Source organism: Oncorhynchus keta, chromosome 23, assembly GCF_023373465.1.
Source record: "Oncorhynchus keta strain PuntledgeMale-10-30-2019 chromosome 23, Oket_V2, whole genome shotgun sequence".
NCBI lineage: Eukaryota > Metazoa > Chordata > Actinopteri > Salmoniformes > Salmonidae > Oncorhynchus > Oncorhynchus keta.
In genome coordinates, this window is record NC_068443.1 from 40,785,933 (window position 1) to 40,809,478 (window position 23,546).

Genomic DNA, 23,546 nt, shown 5'->3' on the forward strand with positions numbered 1-23,546 from the left:
GGGGGACCGGGAGTTACTAGCTATGGTAAAAGCCCTAAAGGTGTGGAAACACTGGCTAGAGGGGGCTAAACACCCTTTCCTCATCTGGACTGACCACCACAATCTGGAGTATATTCGAGCAGCGAGGAGCAGTGGCCCCGGTGGTATGGGAGGTGGACGCGGACATTGAGCGGGCGTTGAGGGCGTTGAGGGTTGAACCTGCGCCTTCACAGTGTCTGGCTGGTCTTAGGTATGTGCCGCTTGGTGTCCGTGATAAATTGATTCGGTGGGCTCACACACTACCTTCTTCAGGTCATCCGGGGATTGATAGGACAGTGCGGGGTCTTAGGGGGAAATACTGGTGGCCCACCTTAGTTAAGGATGTGAATCTCTATGTCTCTTCCTGTTATGCGCTCAGAGTAAGGCTCCTAGGCATCTACCTAGAGGGAAGTTACAACCCCTCCCAGTTCCACAACGGCCATAGTCTCATCTATCGGTATATTTTCTTACTGATTACAGCCTCAGTCTTCTTGGGTATGACGCTACAAGCTTGGTACCCCTGTATTTGGGGAGTTTCTCCCATTCTTCTCTGCAGATCATCTCAAGCTGTGTCAGACTGGATGGGGAGCGCCGCTACACAGGTATTTTCAAGTCTTTCCAGAGATTTTCATTTTATTTCACCTTTATTTAACCAGGTAAGCTAGTTGAGAACAAGTTCTCATTTGCAACTGCGACCTGGCCAAGAAAAAGCATAGCAATTTCGACACATACAACAACACAGAGTTACACATGGAATGAAGAAAACATACACTCATTAATACAGCAGGAAAACAATTTTTAAAAGTCTATATACAGTGAGTGCAAATTAGGTCAAATAAAGGAGTTAAGGCAATAAATAGGCCATGATGGCGAAGTAATTACAATATGGCAATTAAACACTGGAATGGTAGATGTGCAAGTAGAGATACTGTGGTGCAAAAGGAGAACAATAAATAAATACAGTATGGGGATGAGGTAGATAGATGGGCTGTATACAGATGGGCTATGAACAGGTGCAGTGATCTGTAAGCTGCTCTGACAGCTTGTTCTTAAAGCTAGTGAGGGAGATGGGAATCTCCAGCTTCAGCGATTTTTGCAGTTCGTTCCAGTCAGTGGCAGCAGAGAACTGGAAGGAAAGGCGACCAAAGTAGGAATTGGCTTTGGGGATGACCAGTGAGATATACCTGCTGGAGCGAGTGCTATGAGTGGGTGCTGCTATGGTGACCAGCGAGCTAGATAGGGTGATAACCTTTAGCCAGTGGGTTTGGCGACGAGTATGAAGCGAGGGCTAGCCAAGAGAGCGTACAGGTCGCAGTGGTGGGTAGTATATGGGGCTTTGGTGACAAAACGGATGGCACTGTGATAGACTACATCCAATTTGCTGAGTAGAGTGTTGGAGGCTTTTTTATAGATGACATCGCCGAAGTCAAGGATCGGTCGGATGGTCAGTTTTACGAGGGTATGTTTGGCAGCATGAGTGAAGGAAGGTTCGTTGCGAAATAGGAAGCCGATCCTAGATTAAATTTTTGATTGGAGATGCTTAATGTTAGTCTGGAAGGAGAGTTTACAGTCGAGCCAGACACCTAGGTATTTGTAGTTATCCACATATTCTAAGTCAGAGCCGTCCAGAGTAGTGATGATGGATGGGCGGGCAGGTGCGGGGAATGATCGGTTGAATAGCATGCATTTAGTTTTATTTGCGTTTAAGAGCAGTTGGGGGCCACAGAAGGAGAGTGGTATGGCATTGAAGCTCGTCTGGAAAGCTCGTCTGGAAAGCTCGTCTGTGTCCAAAGAAGTGCCAGAAGTATACAGAATGGTGTCGTCTGCGTAGAGGTGGATCAGAGAATCACCAGCAGCAAGAACGACATCATTGATGTATACAGAGAAGAGAGTCGGCCCGAGAATTGAACACTGTGGCACCCCCATAGAGACCGCCAGAGGTCCGGACAACAGCAGCATTCCAATCTTTGAGAGTCTCAGAAGATACGAAAGAGAGGTTGAACAGGCTAGTAATAGGGGTTGCAACAATTTCGGCAGATCATTTTAGAAAGAGAGGGTCCAGATTGTCTAGCCCGGCCGATTTGTAGGGGTCCAGATTTTGCAGCTCTTTCAGAACATCAGCTATCTGGATATGGGCGAAGGAGAAATGGTGGGGGCTTGGGCGGGTTGCTGTGGAGGGTGCCGGGCAGTTGCCCGGGGTAGGGGTAGCCAGGTGGAAAGCGTGGCCAGCCTTAGAGAAATCCTTATTAAAATTCTCAATTATAGTGGATTTGTCGGTTGTAACAGTGTTTCCTAGCCTCAGAGCAGTGGGTAGCTGGGATGAGGTGCTCTTATTCTCCGTGGACTTTACAGTGTCCCAGAACTTTTTTGAGTTTGTACTGCAAGATGCAAATTTCTGTTTAAAAAAAACTAGCCTTAGCTTTCCTAACTGCCTGTGTATATTGGTTCCAAACTTCCCTGAAAAGTTGCATATCACGGGGGCTATTCGATGCTAATGCAGAACGCCACAGGATGTTTTTGTACTGGGCAAGGGTAGACAGGTTTGGAGTGAACCACGGGCTTTATCTATTCCTGGTTCTACATTTTTTGAATGGGGCATGCCTATTTAAGACGGTGAGGAAACACTTTTAAAGAATAACCAGGCATCCTCTACTGTCGGGATGAGGTCAATGTCATTCCAGGGTACCCCGGGCCAGGTCGATTAGAAAGGCCTGCTCGCAGAAGTGTTTTATGGAGCGTTTGATAGTGATGAGGGGTGGTCATTTGCTCGCAGACCCATTACGGATGCAGGCAATGAGGCAGTGATCGCTGAGATCTTGGTTGAAAACAGCAGAGGTGTATTTGGAGGGTGAGTTAGTTAGGATGATATCTATGAGGGTGCACGTGTTTACGGATTTGGGGTTATATCTGGTAGGTTCATTGATAAATTGTGTGAGATTGAGGGCATCAAACTTAGATTGTAGGATGGCCGGGGTGTTAAGCATGTCCCAGTTTAGGTCACCTAGCAGCACAAGCTCAGAAGATAGATGGGAGGCAATCAAATCACATATGGTGTCGAGGGCACAGCTGGGGGCAGAGGGTGGTCTATAGCAAGCGGCAATGGTGAGAGACTTGTTTCTGGAAAGGTACATTTTTAGAAGTAAAATCTCAAATTGTTTGGGTACAGACCTGGATCGTAAGACAGAACTCTGCAGGTTATCTTTGCAGTAAATTGCAACACCGCCCCCTTCTATCTCGTCGGAAAATGTTATAGTTAGGAATGGAAATGTCAAGGTTTTTGGTGGTCTTCCTAAGCCAGGATTCAGACATGGCTAGGACATCCGGATTGGTGGAGGGTGCTAGGGCAGTGAATAAAACAAACTTAGGGAGGAGGCTTCTAATGTTAACATGCATGAAACCAAGGCTTTTACGATGTTCGATCGGGTTCAAGCCCGGGCTCTGGCTGGGCCATTCAAGGACATTCAGAGAATTTCCCGAAGCAACTCCTGCGTTGTCTTGGCTGTGTGATATGGGTTGTTTATTATCCTGTTGGAAAGTGAACCTTCACCTCAGTCTGAGGTCCTGAGCACTCTTGAGCAAGGGCCGGATGTCTTCTTAACTGCCCTTTTTTCCTTAACTATAGACTTGCTATTCCTCAATAAAGTTATTGGAACTTTTTTAAAGGTTTTTCTTAAGTTTCTTACTCAGAAAAAAGTTAAGAAGAAATGGGATTCTTGAAAATAATGCTGTAGGATTTCTTCTTGGAAATGTACTTAACTTTAGGACAGCTAAACCCTTGTCTTGAGACTAATGGATACTTTGTAACCGTGAACGTTTTCTTGGCTACCGGATATTTAAATACAGCACGGATACAAATTAAACACGCATTATCTAGATAGCTAGTAATTAACAATACATTACAATAATTTAGAAGTGTTAAATAGCTAGCACTATCTCAATTTGCAAAGAAGAACTTGGCTAACATAGCTAACGTTAACGTTGTTAGCTATGTTGGCCATAATGTCTTTACATGTTAGCTAGCTAACGTAGCTAACTAACTTACAAGTCGCGCAGTCCCTCTACCACCATCTCTATGATGGGCGACACTTTCTCCTCCAGCTGGTCCACATGAATGGTCTCTCAGCTCCCTTCTTCTTAGCAGCCAACTTGATGTCGGACCACTTCTTTTTTACGGCGTCACTGTCCCTTGCTATACCACCGACGGCAGAGACAGACTCGGCCACTCTCGCCCGTCCTTTTTGGTCTCTTCAGTGACCCCGCAGTTATCAAGTCTCCCCAACCTGCAACCTTTCATGGCTGCTATTTCCTCCACCATCACTTCAATTTATTTTCTTGGTTATCCATTTTGGATTTTGACATAGCTAGTCTGATGGCTATAATGTGTGAAAAATGATGAAATAACCAAATCTGATCATCCCTGTAACATAGGCTTATTTACTGGTTTCAAGCAAGCCACTAATGTCAATGGCACATAAGAAGATATTTACGAAGTTCCTAAGAAAACTACAAATTCCTAAGAACATTTTGAGGAATTGCATTTACAAACTAGTCTACCTGTGGTAAATTCAATTGATTGGACATGATATGGAAAGGCACACATGTCCATATAAGGTCCCATAGTTGTTAGTGCATGTCAGAGCAAAGGACAAGCAAAGACAAACAGCGACAACCGAGGAGAACAAAGAGAATCACAGACAGACAGAGTGACAGACATACAGAGACAGACGGCACAACAGGGAGGCAAGAGGCACAGTTATAGTGGTGAGTATTACATTTACATTTACATTTAAGTCATTTAGCAGACGCTCTTATCCAGAGCGACTTACAAATTGGTGCATTCACCTTATGACATCCAGTAGAACAGTCACTTTACAATAGTGCATCTAAATCTTAAAGGGGGGGGGGGGTGAGAAGGATTACTTATCCTATCCTAGGTATTCCTTAAAGGGGTGGGGTTTCAGGTGTCTCCGGAAGGTGGTGATTGACTCCGCTGTCCTGGCGTCGTGAGGGAGTTTGTTCCACCATTGGGGGGCCAGAGCAGCGAACAGTTTTGACTGGGCTGAGCGGGAACTGTACTTCCTCAGTGGTAGGGAGGCGAGCAGGCCAGAGGTGGATGAACGCAGTGCCCTTGTTTGGGTGTAGGGCCTGATCAGAGCCTGGAGGTACTGAGGTGCCGTTCCCCTCACAGCTCCGTAGGCAAGCACCATGGTCTTTTAGCGGATGCGAGCTTCAACTGGAAGCCAGTGGAGAGAGCGGTGATGCGTTTACACATTGTATTTTGTCAGGTTAAAAAAGGAGGACTATGTTTCACCAGTTACTGGTACGGTAAATTTGAAAAACGCTGTACTATAATTGCCTATGTTATGTGTCAGTAACATTACTGCCTGTGTGGGCTGGTGTGGCTCAAATGCCAGGCAATAGTACTTTTTGTCCCAGTCCGCCCCTGGTCTCGAGACTGGAATATTCACTACAACACTGCTGGCTAGGCTAGCTTACCAATTTAAAAAATGTTAGCTGACATGGGCTAATTGAGTGACTGTCAGTGACTGACAAAACAAGAGAAAAACTGTTGATGTACAGTGCCTTGCGAAAGTATTCGGCCTTGAACTTTGCGACCTTTTGCCACATTTCAGGCTTCAAACATAAAGATATAAAACTGTATTTTTTTGTGAAGAATCAACAACAAGTGGGACACAATCATGAAGTGGAACGACATTTATTGGATATTTCAAACTTTTTAACAAATCAAAAACGGAAAAATTGGGCGTGCAAAATTATTCCGCCCCCTTTTAAGTTAATACTATGCAGCGTCACCTTTTGCTGCGATTACAGCTGTCAGTCACTTGGGGTATGTCTCTATCAGTTTTGCAAATCGAAAAACTGAAATTTTTTCCCATTCCTCCTTGCAAAACAGCTCGAGCTCAGTGAGGTTGGATGGAGAGCATTTGTGAACAGCAGTTTTCAGTTCTTTCCACAGATTCTCGATTGGATTCAGGTCTGGACTTTGACTTGGCCATTCTAACACCTGGATATGTTTATTTTTGAACCATTCCATTGTAGATGTTGCTTTATGTTTTGGATCATTGTCTTGTTGGAAGACAAATCTCCGTCCCAGTCTCAGGTCTTTTGCAGACTCCATCAGGTTTTCTTCCAGAATGGTCCTGTATTTGGCTCCATCCATCTTCCCATCAATTTTAACCATCTTCCCTGTCCCTGCTGAAGAAAAGCAGGCCCAAACCATGATGCCGCCACCACCATGTTTGACAGTGGGGATGGTGTGTTCAGGGTGATGAGCTGTGTTGCTTTTACGCCAAACATAACGTTTTGCATTGTTGACAAAAAGTTCAATTTTGGTTTCATCTGACCAGAGCACCTTCTTCCACATGTTTGGTGTGTCTACCAGGTGGCTTGTGGCAAACTTTAAACAACACTTTTTATGGATATCTTTAAGAAATGGCTTTCTTCTTGCCACTCTTCCATAAAGTCCAGATTTGTGCAATATACGACTGATTGTTGTCCTATGGACAGAGTCTCCCACCTCAGCTGTAGATCTCTGCAGTTCATCCAGAGTGATCATGGGCCTCTTGGCTGCATCTCTGATCAGTCTTCTCCCTGTATGAGCTGAAAGTTTAGAGGGACGGCCAGGTCTTGGTAGATTTGCAGTGGTCTGATACTCCTTCCATTTCAATATTATCGCTTGCACAGTGCTCCTTGTGATGTTTAAAGCTTGGGAAATCTTTTTGTATCCAAATCCGGCTTTAAACCTCTTCACAACAGTATCTCGGACCTGCCTGGTGTATTCCTTGTTCTTCATGATGCTCTCTGCGCTTTTAACGGACCTCTGAGACTATCACAGTGCAGGTGCATTTATACGGAGACTTGATTACACACAGGTGGATTGTATTTATCATCATTAGTCATTTAGGTCAACATTGGATCATTCAGAGATCCTCACTGAACTTCTGGAGAGAGTTTGCTGCACTGAAAGTAAAGGGGCTGAATAATTTTGCACGCCCAATTTTTCAGTTTTTGATTTGTTAAAAAAGTTTGAAATATCCAATAAATGTCGTTCCACTTCATGATTGTGTCCCACTTGTTGTTGATTCTTCACAAAAAAATACAGTTTTATATCTTCATGTTTGAAGCCTGAAATGTGGCAAAAGGTCTCAAAGTTCAAGGGGGCCGAATACTTTCGCAAGGCACTGTACAAGCAAATGTTGAAATTTCACCTTATGTATTCTATTATTAAGTTCCTAAAAAAATTGGGACATTTACCAACTGGCCTACAAAGGGGGGGCCCCAGTTGCCCATCCCTGCTTCCTGCTTCAGATGGTTGAAAGCTTAGTGATAAAACATTTGGAATTCAACAAACGTTTGTCTTTTTGAGTGGGTGAAAATAGGTTGTAATCTCATTGATTTACGTATCAAGCAAATATTACCCAATTCTACATGTTAAAAAGGATGTGGTTTGCCCAGTGGGATACCTCTGGACTGCATTCCCTCCTGTGGGCGGCTGCACCTCAAACAGAAAGAAACAGGGTTTTACACAAGTCAAGAACATAGTGTCCTGGTTCCTTGTGGATGTGGGCCATTGTCCTGGTTCTTTGTGGATGTGGGAGCTTGTCTGCTGCATTAGTTGCCTTTTGTTTGTAGTAGACGAATGTTGGCATTGTCCTACTTGAATATTTCCCAATCGAAGGCGTCTAGGCAGTGCTTTAACGCACTCTGGATGTCCTCATTTCCCCGCCGTGATCTTGACAGGCTTGGCTGTCAATAACATGACCGTAACACTTTAATTAAATCATCCAGATATAATGCATTATTATGTATCCTGACAAAATAACAGGCAGTTCAACCTCTACAGGATCGGTGTCCCTGTACCGGGATGGTTGAGCTAACGTGTGCTAATGTGATTAGCATGACATTGTAAATAACAGCAAACTTTCCAGGACATAGACATGTTTTATATGGGCGGAAAGCTTAAATTCTTGTTAATCTAACTGCACTGTCCAATGTACAGTAGCTATTACAGTGAAAATAATACCATGCTATTGTTTGAGGAGAGTGCACAACAACAAACCCTGGTTTGATACATTCACCTCTGAAGGTAAATATTGTACTTACATTCAGTAATCTTGCTCTGATTTGTCATCCTGAGGGTCCCAGAGATAAAATGTTGCATAGTTCTGTTTGATAAAATCTATTTTTATATTTGAATGTAGGAACTGGGTTCTACAGTATGAACCCCTGCGGTCTTTGGCTCCACACCCACCCCGCCTGGCCATCTAGATGTGTAAAAGTTAGTGTATAAGCTAATGATCCATCATGTACAGTATGACATTCTGGGAGTGTGTAAACTTACATTTTGCATGACCATATAATTTTTGTATGTTCCCTATAGTTATGTACTTAAATGTATCATTTGACCAATTCGGCACATTTGGGCAGACTTGATACAAAATATTGTCCACTATTGCAATGCTTCACTGGATCAATCTGAAACTTTGCGGTCTTGACAGTTGAAAGTGTTATGCAAAGAGAGATATAAGAAATTGTAAGCCTTGTTATAGGACATTATAAAGGATCCTACATGCTTACAAACAAGCTATAAAGCATTACAGCTGGATACTTTAAGTTAAGTGTTACCAGCAGAGGATTTTGGTGAGAAAAAAACAGTGCCTGCTTGTCACCTCCTAAACCAGTATCCTGTTTCGTGTAGGTTTGGTTGTTGTTAGAGGCAGTGGGACAAAACCACATCACATCATGACAACCTGTCATAATTTCCTTGTTTAGACAACGCTGTATATTAATAACTATATTCTCCGAAGATAACTAGGTTATGTGACAGTCAGAAGCCTTATGACAGTCATGTCAGTGTTTCTATCTCGTCAGAGGAACAAGATGCATATCTGTTAAAGTGGCTTTGTATAAACAACATACAAGCTAATAATAAACAGTTTAAAAAAATCATTTTAAAAACTACTGTTTAATACTTGTTAAAACATAACTGAATGTAAAGTGTTCCCAAAAACATTTTCCTTTTCATGGAAGAACAACCCAAAGTGACAAAGCAAGTTCCCTTGTATTGCTTACACACAATACACTGGGTCAGTACATATGCACATGGAACTCAATTGGACACCTGTGCATATTTATGACCTATCTATGATGTCTATAGTCTCGATGTATCACTATATCTATTGTCTGGTTCAAAACATAACCTCAGACCAAATCAAGAATACACTGCATCAGTCCAAGTCATGAGACGAAAAACTCTTTGCTAATCATATGGGAATCTATAGACAAACACTATGTGAAAGCATAAGGGAAGCCTTGTACAGTATGTCAAACCAAAGAAAGGTGAAAATGCTTGCTTCATTGAAGGAAAACAATGTGAGCGTTTCCAACGATTGTAATATGTTTTGATCAGCAGGTTCTCACTTCCTCTGCGTCAGAGACAACTGGGTCATCAGACAAATGATATGTTTTCTTACATAGCCATTGACTACACAACTCTCTACCTACGGTATATGAACAGTAACCTACTTTATATGTTCCGCATTTTTAACAACTGAAGAAAAAGGAAAGTCAGGCCCTTCAGAGCATGAGAACAAAGGAAGGAATGTCTATGTTTTGGCTACATTTCTGGGCCTGTATCCACAAAGAGTCTCAGACCAGTGCTGAACTAGGATCAGTTTGTGCTTTTAAATCATAATAAATAGGAGAGAAGACCTGATATGATATGCACTTCTACTCTGATACACTTTGTGAATACGGGCCCTGGTGTTAGACTATTCTAAGGCTGACTACACTTACTGTTGGCTATAATCTTTGGAAATTATTTGCTCAGTATGACCTCTGAATATCTGAGGCGTCTCACATGATTATTCTTTGTATCGCTGCATGAATATGCTGCTCTATGCAAATATACTTTTTCCATTCCCTGAGCTTATAGAGTAGTTACCCAATGCAAATTCAAAACAACGAATCCTCTATGCTGAGTTGGTGGATTTACTAGTTTGACATCCACACACAGAGCCCATAGATACTTGACTGGTTTTCCACACAGCAACATTATTTCATGCATGGCCAAACAAAACAAGGCAAACAGGACAAGACGATGGCTAAAATGGATCGGTACGCATACTACCACCTTTTCTGTGACACTCATTTACTGTACCACATGACCCAATAAACACAAACCTCAGTTCCCTGTAGCATCACAATAATGTTGAGGCCAAGATTTTCCATCTGAGGACAGTAGACAATTAAGTTATTTCAGCAATAAGGCATGAGAACCCAGGGATTATTGTGTGATAACTGTTCTTAGGCCAGAGGTAGCAAACTATGATAGCAAACTACGTGCATTTTTGTTTGTTTTACCTTCTTTTTTCTATTGCCAATTATAACGATAATGATCCTAATAAATTAATTTGAATGAATGAATGAAATGCCCTTACATTGATGATGATTTTTTGCAAATCCAAATCAGTTTTCCACATTCTGTCATCATAACATTGATTTTTTGGGGGGTTGAAATGATGTGGAAACAATATTTTTGCCCAGTGAGCTGTTGCACAGGTAGGATAGGCACATAGCAAGGCTTATATTAACCCCCGCTGTACCAAACCAAATATTAGTAGCATGGGGAAATATTGTCTAGATTTTTTGGGGGTTTGTATCATTTGATTTAAACAACATGACTACCACTTTAAATATATATATTTTTTTGTGAAACAAACAAGAAATAAGACAAAAAAACAGAACTTGAGCGTGCATAACTATTCAACCCCCAAAGTCAATACTTTGTAGTGCCACCTTTAGTGGCAATTACAGCTGTAAATTGGGGTAAATTCTCAATTGGATTGAGGTCTGGGCGTTGACTAGGCCATTCCAAGACATTTAAATGTTTCCCCTTAAACCACTTGAGTGTTGCATTAGCAGTATGCTTATGGTCATTGCCCTGCTGGAAGGCGAACCTCTGTCCCAGTCTCAAATCTCTGGAAGACAAACAGGTTTCCTTCAAGAATTTCCAGCACCTCAAGACATCACTATGCTAAAACAACTGTTAGTTCCTTGAATAAAACACACAAATACACTTCTTGAAGGATGACAATTAATTTCAGTAGAGCAGGAGAAAGTGGTTAATAGCATCTGCATTTAGTCTAAGCAGGGCCTGAAACTAAAGTAACCCCCATGGAGGCTTGCCCTGGGCCAAGCTGGATGACTCCTGCCAGTACTCTGCTCAATTATTTTAAACACTTTTCTTCATCTTTGAGTTTCAAATGTGGTGCTTACCTGCTTCCATGGGTTAAAGGGGTGTGGGGGTATATCTCATTTGGAGGAAAATGAACGAGCCTATTCAAAGATCAACAACAGTGTTTTCAAAAGAATAAAGCACAGTACTGACAGGAGTCATCCAGCTTGGCCAAGGGCGAGCCTCCATTGGGGGTGCTATAGTGTTGATTGGTCCATGGGATATAGGTTGCTGTTACGGAGTCTAGTTGATAGGTAATCGACTAGCTGGGCTGTTCCCCGGACCCCGTATGTAGGGACTTTGTACAATGCTTGAACAAGGCTGTTGAACTTGACATTTGTGTCTGTCTTTATTCTTTAATCTAACATATCATACAGAAACATGGTATCAGAAGTGGCTCGAAAACCACACGTTTGTTATTTTTGTAGCTAATTACTGTATAGGCACAGTTAGGTTCCATATGCGAACGCACGCCGTTTCCTACTGCTAACATTAGTCACAACACTGTTCAACATGTTGTTAGCCGGTCTACATGACCGGTCTACATGAAAAACCCAACGAGGTCCAAGCGGCAACTCTGAGGAGCTTCATGGGCAGCGAATGCCGACATATCTACCGGCACAATCTTACCCTCCCAGCACGACAACAAGGTGACGCAAAGTATGACGCCATACTGGATGTATTGGGGAATTACCTCAAACCCGCCAGGAACGTAATTTACGAGTGGTTCGTTTTTTGGAAGCTGCAAACAGGAAGAGGGTGAGTCAGTACACAACTTTATAACCCATTTGAAATGTCCGCTACTTGTGAATAGAGGGGATTGAAAGATGAACTGATTCGTGACAAAATAGTGCTGGGAATTGCAAGAGAGAGAGGCTTAACATTAGTGACTGCCATTGAAATGAGCCGCACTGCCGAAGTCACTGAAATGAGAGCAATAGAAATCGAAACCCCACACACCGACGCTGATACTGTTCATGCTGTTGCCAGGCAGACATTCAGACAAAACCAATTGAGGTAGAGTAATTCACCACGAATGGTGAACACAGACAGCCCCATAGCAAGCAAATACTGTGGAAATGCACACGCATGAGGCAAAGAGCACTATGGAAAACAAGAGCTTGTGGAACTAATATTCACTTTGCAAAAGTGTGTCGCAAAACAAGGGTGAGTGAGGGCAAGATTCACTGTGTTGATGATATCACATGTACATGCATGAATCCATTGGGGCTGTACACTTAAGAGGGAAGAAATGGTTTGTGGCACTACAATTACATAACAGGCTGCAACAATGTCAACTGGATTCCGGTGCTACGTTACAAAGACTAAATCAATCTGACACTTGACACGCATCTCTTTCCCAGCGTTACTAGACTAAAGCTGTACTCAGAAGTGCTAATGAGCTCTCTGGGCATATTTGAGGCCGAAAGTGTTATTCAGGGTCACAAACACAAGCTGGAGTTTGAGATCGTGAAAACCAGTCAACATCCTCTCCTCTCGGGCTCTAAATGCGAACGCCTGGGACTGATGCAGTTCACCATACCAAATGACCTGCACATTGTGGATCATGTCCAGCATGGACCCCTGTCCAAAGAACAACTACACAGCAGATATGACGATGCATTCAACGGACCAGTTGAATCAGTACCTGGGGAGGTACACTTTGAATTGAATGAGAGCATCACTCCAGTCCAGTGTGCTCCTCGCAATGTGCCCATTGCAATGAAAGTGGCTGCGAAGGCCCAGCTGGAGTAAGTATGAGGCCGATGGCTACATGACATCTGTGACTGAACCAACTGACTGGATCAGCAATATGGTCATAGTGAAAAAGCCAGAGAAGCTGAGGGTCTGCATCGACCCAAAGCATCTGAACCAAGCACTGAAACGCACCCATTACATTATGGCGACACTGGAGGATGTCCTCTACAAGGCCTGGATTTTCACCTTGGGGGACACCCAAGATGCATTCCGGCAATGCAAGCTGGATGAAGAAAGCAGCTCTTCATGACTACCTTCTGGACCCCCTGGGGTCAGAAATGCTGGTTCAAGCTCCCGTTTGGTGACTCAGTGGCAACTGAGGTATACCAACACAAGCAGCACAAGTTGGCTGGGATCAAGGGCACTGAACCCATTGCTGATGATGTCCTGATCGTAGGCTGTGGTGACACAGACAAAGAAGCAGAACGCAACCACGATGTGAAGCTCCTGGCACTGATGGAGCACTACCAATCAGTTAACCTGTGCCTTGGCCAGAAGAAGCTGCAGGTCAAGGTGAAAGATGTCCAGTTCTATGGCCACATTCTCTCGGCCAAAGGCCTGGAGCCGAAACAACAAGATGTTCAACAGATCAATCAGGCAGACTACTTAAACGTCACAGCCTAGCCCAGATTAGGCAACGCACTGACTAGGACGAACACCTACAGTCACTGAAGTCCATGGTTCTCACAGGTTGGCCGTACCTAAAAGAGGAGACACCGTTCACAGCGAGAGAATAATAGACCTTTCGAGATGAGATCAGCTTGCAGAATGGCATCTTGTTCAGAGGTCAGAAGGTCATTATCCCCAAATAACTACACCCAGAGATGCTTACTCGAATACACTCCAGTCACATTGGAGGTGACGCATGCTAACGCCAGGCACATGAAACATTATACTGGCCAAACATGCAAGCCGAAATTAAAGACTTTGTCAGCAGCTGTACCACATGCAACGAGTACATTCATGAAGAGCAAAAGGAAACCATGACTTCGCACGAACTGCCCACAAGGGCCTGGCAAATCGTCAGCATGGACTTAGTCTATTTGTCTGTGGCTGAATGTCTTCTCATTGTTGATCACTACTCTGACTTTTGGGATATTGTACTGCTCCCTGACTTGTCTGCAGAGACGGTCATAAAGTGCTGCAAGGCGCAGTTTTGAAGGCAAGGCCAGCCTGACAACGTCATCACAGACAATGGCCCACAATTCACTGCACAGTTCAAGCGTTTCGCCTCAGAATGAGAGTTTGACCACTTGCCCCCTCTCCAAGTCATCCAAAGGCACATGGCAAGGCAGAGTCAGTTGTCAAGATTGCAAAATAACTGTTAGGCAAGGCCTTGCGTGACATCAGCGAGCCCTGAAAGTAATCTTACAGTGGGGGAACATGCACACCGAAAACATGGACAGTAGCCCAGACTCCCATCCCCATAGCTAACAAGCTACTTGAGCCCTGCGTCATTGTTGGCATCATGGACAACTGCACCACAGAAAGCAGCTCGCTAAGTGCTTCTACAACCGGACTGCTCGAGACCTACCAGAGCTGGAGGTGGGTGAAACGATAAGGATGAAACCTCTGCCGGGAGACCACACAGGACTTTGGAGGCTGGGCACGTGCCTACAGAGAGTTGCACCACGTTCTTACCTGTTGAATTTTGGTTGCTCCCTCTATCATCACAATCGGGTGGATCTGCACGTAGCAGAGCAGACAACAAACCAGAACATGCCATACACTCACCTAGATGAGCTGGATCACGGTCCAGGCCTAAGGGCAAGGGGCGCAGAATTGAAACATGAGCCAACTGAAGGTGAGGCTTCTACCCTACTAAGCTCTCCAGCTCGTGGCCCTAATCCAACCCCTGTCAGAGCCCACACTTACTCACGGATGGGTTGACAGTGTTCATATGTACAAACGTTTATAACATAAATAAAAATCATCTGAGGAATGGTAGTTTTGACCCTGATTATGTAGAAGAGCCAATCAAGAGTGAGACGCAGGTGGAACTTTGGAATTATTGGGTGTATCCGAGAGCATAAAGAGTCAACCAAGCATCCTTGAGAATTTATAACTTTTATTTATAACATTTACATTTACATTTAAGTCATTTAGCAGACGCTCTTAACTCATGGAATAGGGTTGAGAGGGTACTATGTACACAGTACTTAGCCATTGAACACAATTTTCATAACTTCACCACATATTTGAAAAAATATTATGTCACTGTTCTTTAAGTTTTCTATAATTAGGGATGTAAAGCTACCGGCAATTTACCAAAGTTACCAGAATCTTCAGTCATTTTGGAAATTAACGGAAAAGGCAATCTATTGTAACTTTGGTCACTTTTAAATAATCTGTGTACATGTTGTCCATGAGTTTCTAGTAGACCATATAGTTCAAGACAAAATTGCCCTATTAATGAAAAAAAAAAAACATCTAATCAAAACTGCCACTATTTTCATCTGTAATTCATTGACTTTTTTCACAACTGCCACCAGTTTGATGCCAAACCATTGACAACAAATACGTATTGACATAGTAAATAAAAATGTATGTATATATATATATATATATATATATATATGATAATTCATGCTGGAACCATCATATTAAACACCAATGGTATTAACTAAGTTAATGGTTTATATTTAGGATAAAGTTTTACAGCTTTTTCATTCTAATTTTTATTTTAAAAATGATCTGATTGAATTATTTCATATATTTTACATGTGATAAGACCACACAGAGGGCCAGAGATAATTACAGACACCTGTGATAAGTACACAAAAGGATCACTAGAAGTCTTGTGATAGATTGCATAAAATCCTTGAAAGATATCAAAATGCTGGTAGTTTACTGGTAAACATTTCCAGTAATATAAGCTCATTTTGCAACCCTAGCTATAATTAAATATATATATATATATATTTTAACATTCTTGTGAGCATTCTTCATGTGGTCTTTTAATTTCTTCTGCAGGCATAAACCCTGGAAATCCAGACTCCACAAATTCATCCATAGTCCCTCACCTAACTCAAGGAACAAGATTCAAAAGGAATGAGATACTGAAATGGTTTGTTATGATGTGTTCAGGTATATATTTTTTCTACGTGTATATTGAATTAAACTGTTCCCATGTTTCAACCTTTTTTTTGTTATTTTCTTTGCAGACAATCTGTTTATGAGGCGAAACAGTGGGGACAATCCTTAGAGAAACTACTCACTCATAAACGTAAATACAAAAACAGTTTTTATACAGTAAATACATACAATATATTCTAAATATTGTAGTAAATACAAAGATATTTTTAAACACTTTTACCAGTCTACATAGTCCACCCAAGTTGACTCAAATACTTTCCCTCCATATCGCTTCTAGTTGGCCGAGCGTCGTTTCAGGTCTTCCTGAAGTCGGAGTTCTGTGAGGAGAATCTGGAGTTTAGGCTCGCCTGCGAAGAGTTCAAGTCCATCACCAGTCCAGAGAAGCTTGCCTATAGAGCTACCAGCATTTATGAAGAATTCATCCAAAATGACTTCCCCCATGCAGGTAAACACACAAAGTTATCATTATGACAATAACATTATATTACTTTCCTTATAGTGATAATAAATAAGTGACTTTTTTGCAAGTTATACAGATCCATAAGAATAATATTTAGAAATTCACCATGAGTAACTCTATAATTACTGCACAGTGAGAGAATGTCATCTTTGAGCATTCCAGGATGACATGAAAACGTCTAATAGATTTAGACGTTTATAACCTAAATGTAAACCAAATTAGATGAAGCAATACTGATATGTATGATAATAGTGTCGTAATAGTGATATGAAAGGTTGTGTAGATTGCAGTGGAAGGTGGTGACTTGAACAATTGAGGAGGACGGGAGACACACGGTATAGGCGCGGAACGTACAGAGATGACCAAGTGTGTTTCAAAAATCGTCAAAGATGAATTATTTTAACCTAAAGCATTTAATAAAGACATTTATAGTACAATATTATGGGGAATGGGAATGAGAGGGCTACTTACACCGTGTTGGAAAGGGATCACAGCAGTGATTGAATGAGGGTATGAGGCATGAGTTGAGGTGTTCAGTGGAATAGTTATCACCTCTTAATCAGGGAACAGGAGATGACTTAGCTGTAAATACAAACAGCAGATACATTCCATTACAGCTGCACCGTTGTAGGTTTGGACAAAGAGTGTCTCTATGAACTTAAACTCAGAACTCAGATCTCAAAAGTCATAAAGTCAAACACGGACTGCGCATCTCGCCCAGTTGACACATTATTAAAGTATCCCAAGAAACGTCCCTGAATAAAGCCCTGATTATCCACATACCTGACGATAACTGACAACTGCAAGCAGACTGGTGGCCCCATGTGTCCCAGAGCGGTGGGGCCATTTTTAACAGTTGACTGAAACATTGTTTAGGTGTAGCCTAGGCTGCTGCAACATTTATGTCATGAGTGTTTGCTTGTCTGTCCAGAGTGATTACAGGTTACCATCTTTGCTAAATAAATACCGGAGGAAAGTGGAAATCCTACATGAGCGCACTCTAAAAGATGCACTGTGTCAAGGTCTCTCTTTAATCTAACTTTAAATGGTGATGCGATGGAAGCTATCAAATCATTCAGAATTGTTTTTCGACATTCCAGAAAAGACAGTCGAAAGTTTGATATGTTCAGCAAGTAAAGCATTGTAACGTGCAATTGCCTGCAAGCTCCTTGTAGTTGTTAAGAAGTTTGTTAACGATACTTTCCCTCTCGTCGTGTCCTCTAAAAGCAAATTCTTGTTTACGACCAAGGCTCAGACTTTCCAAGAAGCAGGGCCAGCAATACTTTTGACACCAGTTGGTATTGAATGCCCTCACCTTTTCATCCTTCATTAAACTGATTTTTTTTTAATTCACCCCTTTTCTGTGTACCCCAGAGAATCAAAGGGGTTCTTCAACAAAAAGTCCACAACATTTTTGGCAGCATTGGCCATTCTGGCAGAGAAAACTGCACACTGGTGCTGGCAGCTAGCTAGCTACTGAAGTTAGCAAGGAACATTTTTATACATTTTTATTTTTATAAATTGCACTAACTGGACACAAAAATAAAGTTATAAAAACAATAAAGTTCTAAAACCAAGAAAACTACAATATACCTCTGTCTCCTGTAATTTGAAAAAAAATATTTGAATTGAATAATCTGACAAAAATGCTAAACTATCACTCTTCACTCAATCTCTCTCCAACAATGCCACCAAGCCTCTCAACACATAGAACCCCCAAAATGTCTGTGGCACAATCCCAATACAACTCACTAGGTTCGTTCTCTGATCCTAATTATATGATTGGATGGACAATATGTCAGTTCATATTGTGAAAGCTTTGATTGGTTGGAGGACGTCCTCCAGAAGTGGTCATAATTACCATGTATGTCTATGGAAGGGGGTGAGGCCTACAAGCCTCCTAGGTTTTGTATTGAAGTCAATGAAGCCAGAGGAGGATGGAAGCTAGCTGTAGCACCAGCTACACCATGGTGCTACCCCAGACAGTGCTGTTGAAGTTACTGTAGATATCCATTGCAAAACAGTGTATTTTAATCAATTATTTGGTTACATATCAAATCAAAATGTATATATTTAGTGTTGTATTATCTAAAAAGGATAACATTAACAATGTTATACTATTTTAATGAAATTTCACTCAGGAGGGTGGTCCTCCTCTGAGGAGACCACTGGAAGATTGTGATCATTGACTTTTTTTTCTCTATCAGGTGAACATCGATTTCTACACAAAAGACACCATTGCTCAGAATCTCCTCTAGCCAACGCCATCTTGTTTTGACGGTGCCCGGGGGAAGGCCTATTGTCACGGCCATCATGGGAAGAAGTGGACCAAAGCGCAGCGTAGTGAGTGTACATTTTCCTTTTATTCAAAATATCACCAACAAAAACAAGAAGAAAAAAAAACAAGAAACAACCAACCTTGCCGCTTACAAGGGCCATAGTGCCCCTAACAATAGACAACTTCCCACAACTAACAAAGGGGAAAAGGCTGCCTAAGTATGATTCCCAATCAGAGACAACGATAGACATGCTGTCCCTGATTGAGAACCATACCTGGCCAAAACATAGAAATACAGAACATAGAATGTCCACCCAAATCACACCCTGACCAAACCAAATAGAGACATAAAAAGGCTCTCTAAGGTCAGGGCGTGACACCTATAGCCTTATGGAAAATGAGGTGTACCCTCGATTCATTCAGTCAGACAACGACAAGGACCTGTGTTTTACTGCTGCTGTGGGTGAATTGTGCACTGGACTTGAACACTCCCTCTCCTGGATTGGTTTGCCTGCTAAACGGCTGAGGAAATCTATTGACTTCCATTAGCCTTAACAGTGTCTGTTCTTTGTATATATTCATGATGATGTATTTGTGTACTTGTAAAATGTCATATTTATTCATTTCATTGCAAGTTGTACTTGTAATTCAGCCTGTTGCTATAATGATTTAAACCATTTTTAAAAACTATAATGGATTTAGGGATGCTGAAACTCCCAGCAACCAATGCTTACACCAAACCCATGCTTTCAAAACCATGAAGGGGAGTGTACAAGTCCACACTTCCGGAGAGTAGAGAATCGGGGTGCGGCCTTAGTCCTCTTGACCCCCTTTGGCACGTTAGGGCATCAACCATGGCTCTCCACCTACACTGAACATTGGAGGAATGTCTCACCTGAGAAACGAAGTCAAAGCCAGCTGTGGCAGCTGAGATTCAGAGACTTATCAATCCCAAAAGTGACACCAGACAGTGACTGAAAAACAGTGCAAGGGAAAAGTATGTGTCTGGTTAAAAAAAAATGGAGATCTGGAATCTGGATTGAAGACACACACACCCTTTCCAGTCGGCATATATTGGCTAACTGCTTTTGGATCAGAGATAACTTATACTTGAAATTAAGAGGAATATTATATTTGAAATGTAACCTTTATTTAACTGGGCAAGTCAGTTAAGAACAAATTCTTATTTACAATGACAGCCTACCCTGGCCAATCCCGGACAACACTGGGCCCATTGTGCTCCGCCTTATGGAACTCCCAATCACAGCTTGGTGTGATACAGCCTGGACTCAAACCAGGGACTGTAGTGACGCCTCTTGCGTTGAGATGCAGTGCCTTAGACAGCGACGCCCAAGAGAACAGACATTTCATACTGCAACCTGACTGCAACACTTTGTATATTTCATACATAGGATACTACATATACAAGTACTTTACAAAACCTCTTGGTCCTTAGACAATGATTACGAGGCAAGTGCCATACGATTATGCTTTTATTAGCAGTACCCGAATACCAATTCATGCTTGCTGACGACATATTGTCAAAGAGAAGTGTTTGACTTGACCACAAAGTTACTGACTGTTTCAGTTTGGCAGGGAGGTTGAAAGAAAAATGTAATGCTAGCACTGCAGGTATTGAGTAAACTATGATGTACTTTCCCATAATAAAACAATTCTATTTTTGACCTACATTGTGTTGCCGACACTACATTAAAGCCACTAGTTACATTGTACCATCAGAATATTGACACATACATACAGTACCCGTCAAAAGTTTGGACACACCTACTCATTCAAGGGTTTTTCTTTATTTTGACTATTTTCTACCATGTAGAATAAACTATGAAATAACACATATGGAATCATGAAGTAACCAATAAAGTGTTAAACAAATCAAAATATATTTTAGATTCTTCAAAGTAGCCACCCTTTACCTTGATGACTGCTTTTCACATTCTTAGACCCACTCCAATTTGCATACCGCCCAAACAGATCCACAAATGATGCATTCTCTATTGCACGCCACACTGCCCTTTCCCACCTGGACGAAAGGAACATCTATGTGAGAATGCTATTCATTGACTACAGCTCAGCTTTCAACACCCTAGTGCCCTCAAAGATCATCAAGGAGCTAAGCACCCTGGGATAAAACACTAAACACTGACTTCCTGATGGGCCACCCCCAGGTGGTAAGGGTAGGTAACACCACACCCACCACGCTGATCCTCAACACAGGGGCCCTTCAGGGGTGGGTGCTCAGCCCCCTCCTGTACTCCCTGTTCACTCATGACTGCACGGCCAGGCACGACCCCAACACCATCATTACATTTTCCGATGACATAACAGTGGGCCTGATCACCGACAACAACGAGACAGCCTAAAGAGAGGTCAGAGACCTGGCAGGGCGATGCCAGGACAACAACCTCTCGCTCAACATGATCAAGACAAAGGAGATGATTGTGGACTACAGGAAAAAGAGGACCAAGCACGTCCCCATTTTCATCGACGAGGCTGCAGTGGAGCATGGTGAGAGCTTCAAGTTCCTTGGTGTCCACATCAACAACAAACTAACATGGTCCAAGCACACCATGACAGTCATGAAGTGGGCACGACAAAAGATATTCACCCTCAGGAGACTGAAATGATTTGGCATGGGTCCTCAGATCCTCAAAAAGGTTCAACAGCTGCACCAGTGAAAGCATCCTGACGGGTTGCATCACTGCCTGGCAACTGCTCAGCATCCGACCGCAAGGCACTACAGAGGGCAGTGTGAACGGCCCAGTACATCGCTGGGGCCAAGCTTCCTGCCATCCATGACCTCTGTACCAGGCGGTACAAAGACTGCAGCCACCCTAGTCATAGACTGTTCTATCTGCTACCACATGGCAAGCAGTACCGAAGCACCAAATGTAGGTTCAAGAGGCTTCTAAACAGCTTCTACCCCCAAGCCATAAGACTCCTGAACGTCTCGTCAAATGGCTACCCAGACTATTTGTGTAGCCCCACACACACCACTGTCACTCTCTGTTGTCATCTATGCATAGTCACTTTAATTAACTCTACCAACATGTACATACTACCTCAACTAACCGGTGCCCCCGCACAATGACTCTGTACCGGCACCCCCCTGTATATATTGCTATTTTTTACTGCTGCTCTTTAATTACTTGTTACTTTTATTCTTTTCCATTTAAAAAAAAACTGCACTGTTGGTTAAGGGCTCGTAAAGTAAGCATTTCACCTGTTGTATTTGGTGTGTGTGCCTAATCAAATTTGACTGCAGATGTGGCCAGGGAAATATATTGCAATGGGACGCCTAAGATAGCTCTACAGGAAGACTGATCGTCCTCGCAGTGGCAGACCACGTGTAACAACACCTGCACAGGATCGGTACATCCAAACAATACACCTGCGGGACAGGTACAGAATGGCAACAACAACTGCCCGAGTTACACCAGGAATGCACCATCAGTGCTCAGACATTCCGCAATAGGCTGAGAGAGGATGGACTGAGGGCTTGTAGGCCTGTTGTAAGGCAGGTCCTCACCAGACATCACCGGCAACAACATCGCCTATGGGCACAAACCCACAGTCGCTGGACCAGACAGGACTGGCAAAAAGTGCTCTTCACTGATGAGTCGTGGTTTTGTCTCACCAGGGGTGATGGTCGGATTCGCGTTTATCGTTGAAGAAATGAGCGTGACACCGAGGCCTGTACTCCGTAGTGGGATCGATTTGGAGGTGGAGGGTCCGTCATGGTCTGGGTCAATGTGTCACAGCATCATCGGACTGAGCTTGTTGTCATTGCAGGCAATCTCAGCGCTGTGCGTTACAGGGAAGACATCCTCCTCCCTCGTGTGGTACCCTTCCTACAGGCTCATCCTGACATGACCCTCCAGCATGACAATGTCACCAGCCATACTGCTCCTTCTGTGAATGATTTCCTGCAAGACAGGAATGTTAGTGTTCTGCAATGGCCAGCGAAGAACCCGGATCTCAATCCCATTGAGCACATCTGGAACCTGTTGGATTGGAGGGTGAGGGCCAGGGCCATTCCCCCCTGGAACTTGCAGGTGCCTTGGTGGAAGAAGGGGGTAGCATCTCACAGAAAGAACTCTCACAGTCCATGAGGAGGAGATGCACTGCAGTACTTAATGAAGCTGGTGGCTACACCAGATACTGACTGTTACTTTTGATTTTGACCCCCCTTTGTTCAGGGACACATTATTCAATTTCTGTTAGTCACATGTCTGTGGAACTTGTTCAAATCAAATCAACTTTTATTTGTCACCTACACATGGTTAGCAGATGTTAATGCGAGTGTAGCGAAATGCTTGTGCTTCTAGTTCCGACAATGCAGTCATAACCAACAAGTAATCTAACTAACAATTCCAAAACGACTGTCTTATACACAGTGTAAGGGGATAAAGAATATGTACATAAGGATATATGAATGAGTGATGGTACAGAGCAGCATAGGCAAGATACAGTAGATGGTATCGAGTACAGTATATACATATGAGATGAGTATGTAAACAAAGTGGCATAGTTAAAGTGGCTAGTGATACATGTATTACATAAGGATGCAGTCGATGATATAGAGTACAGTATATACGTATGCATATGAGATGAATAATGTAGGCTAAGTAACATTATATAAGGTAGCATTGTTTAAAGTG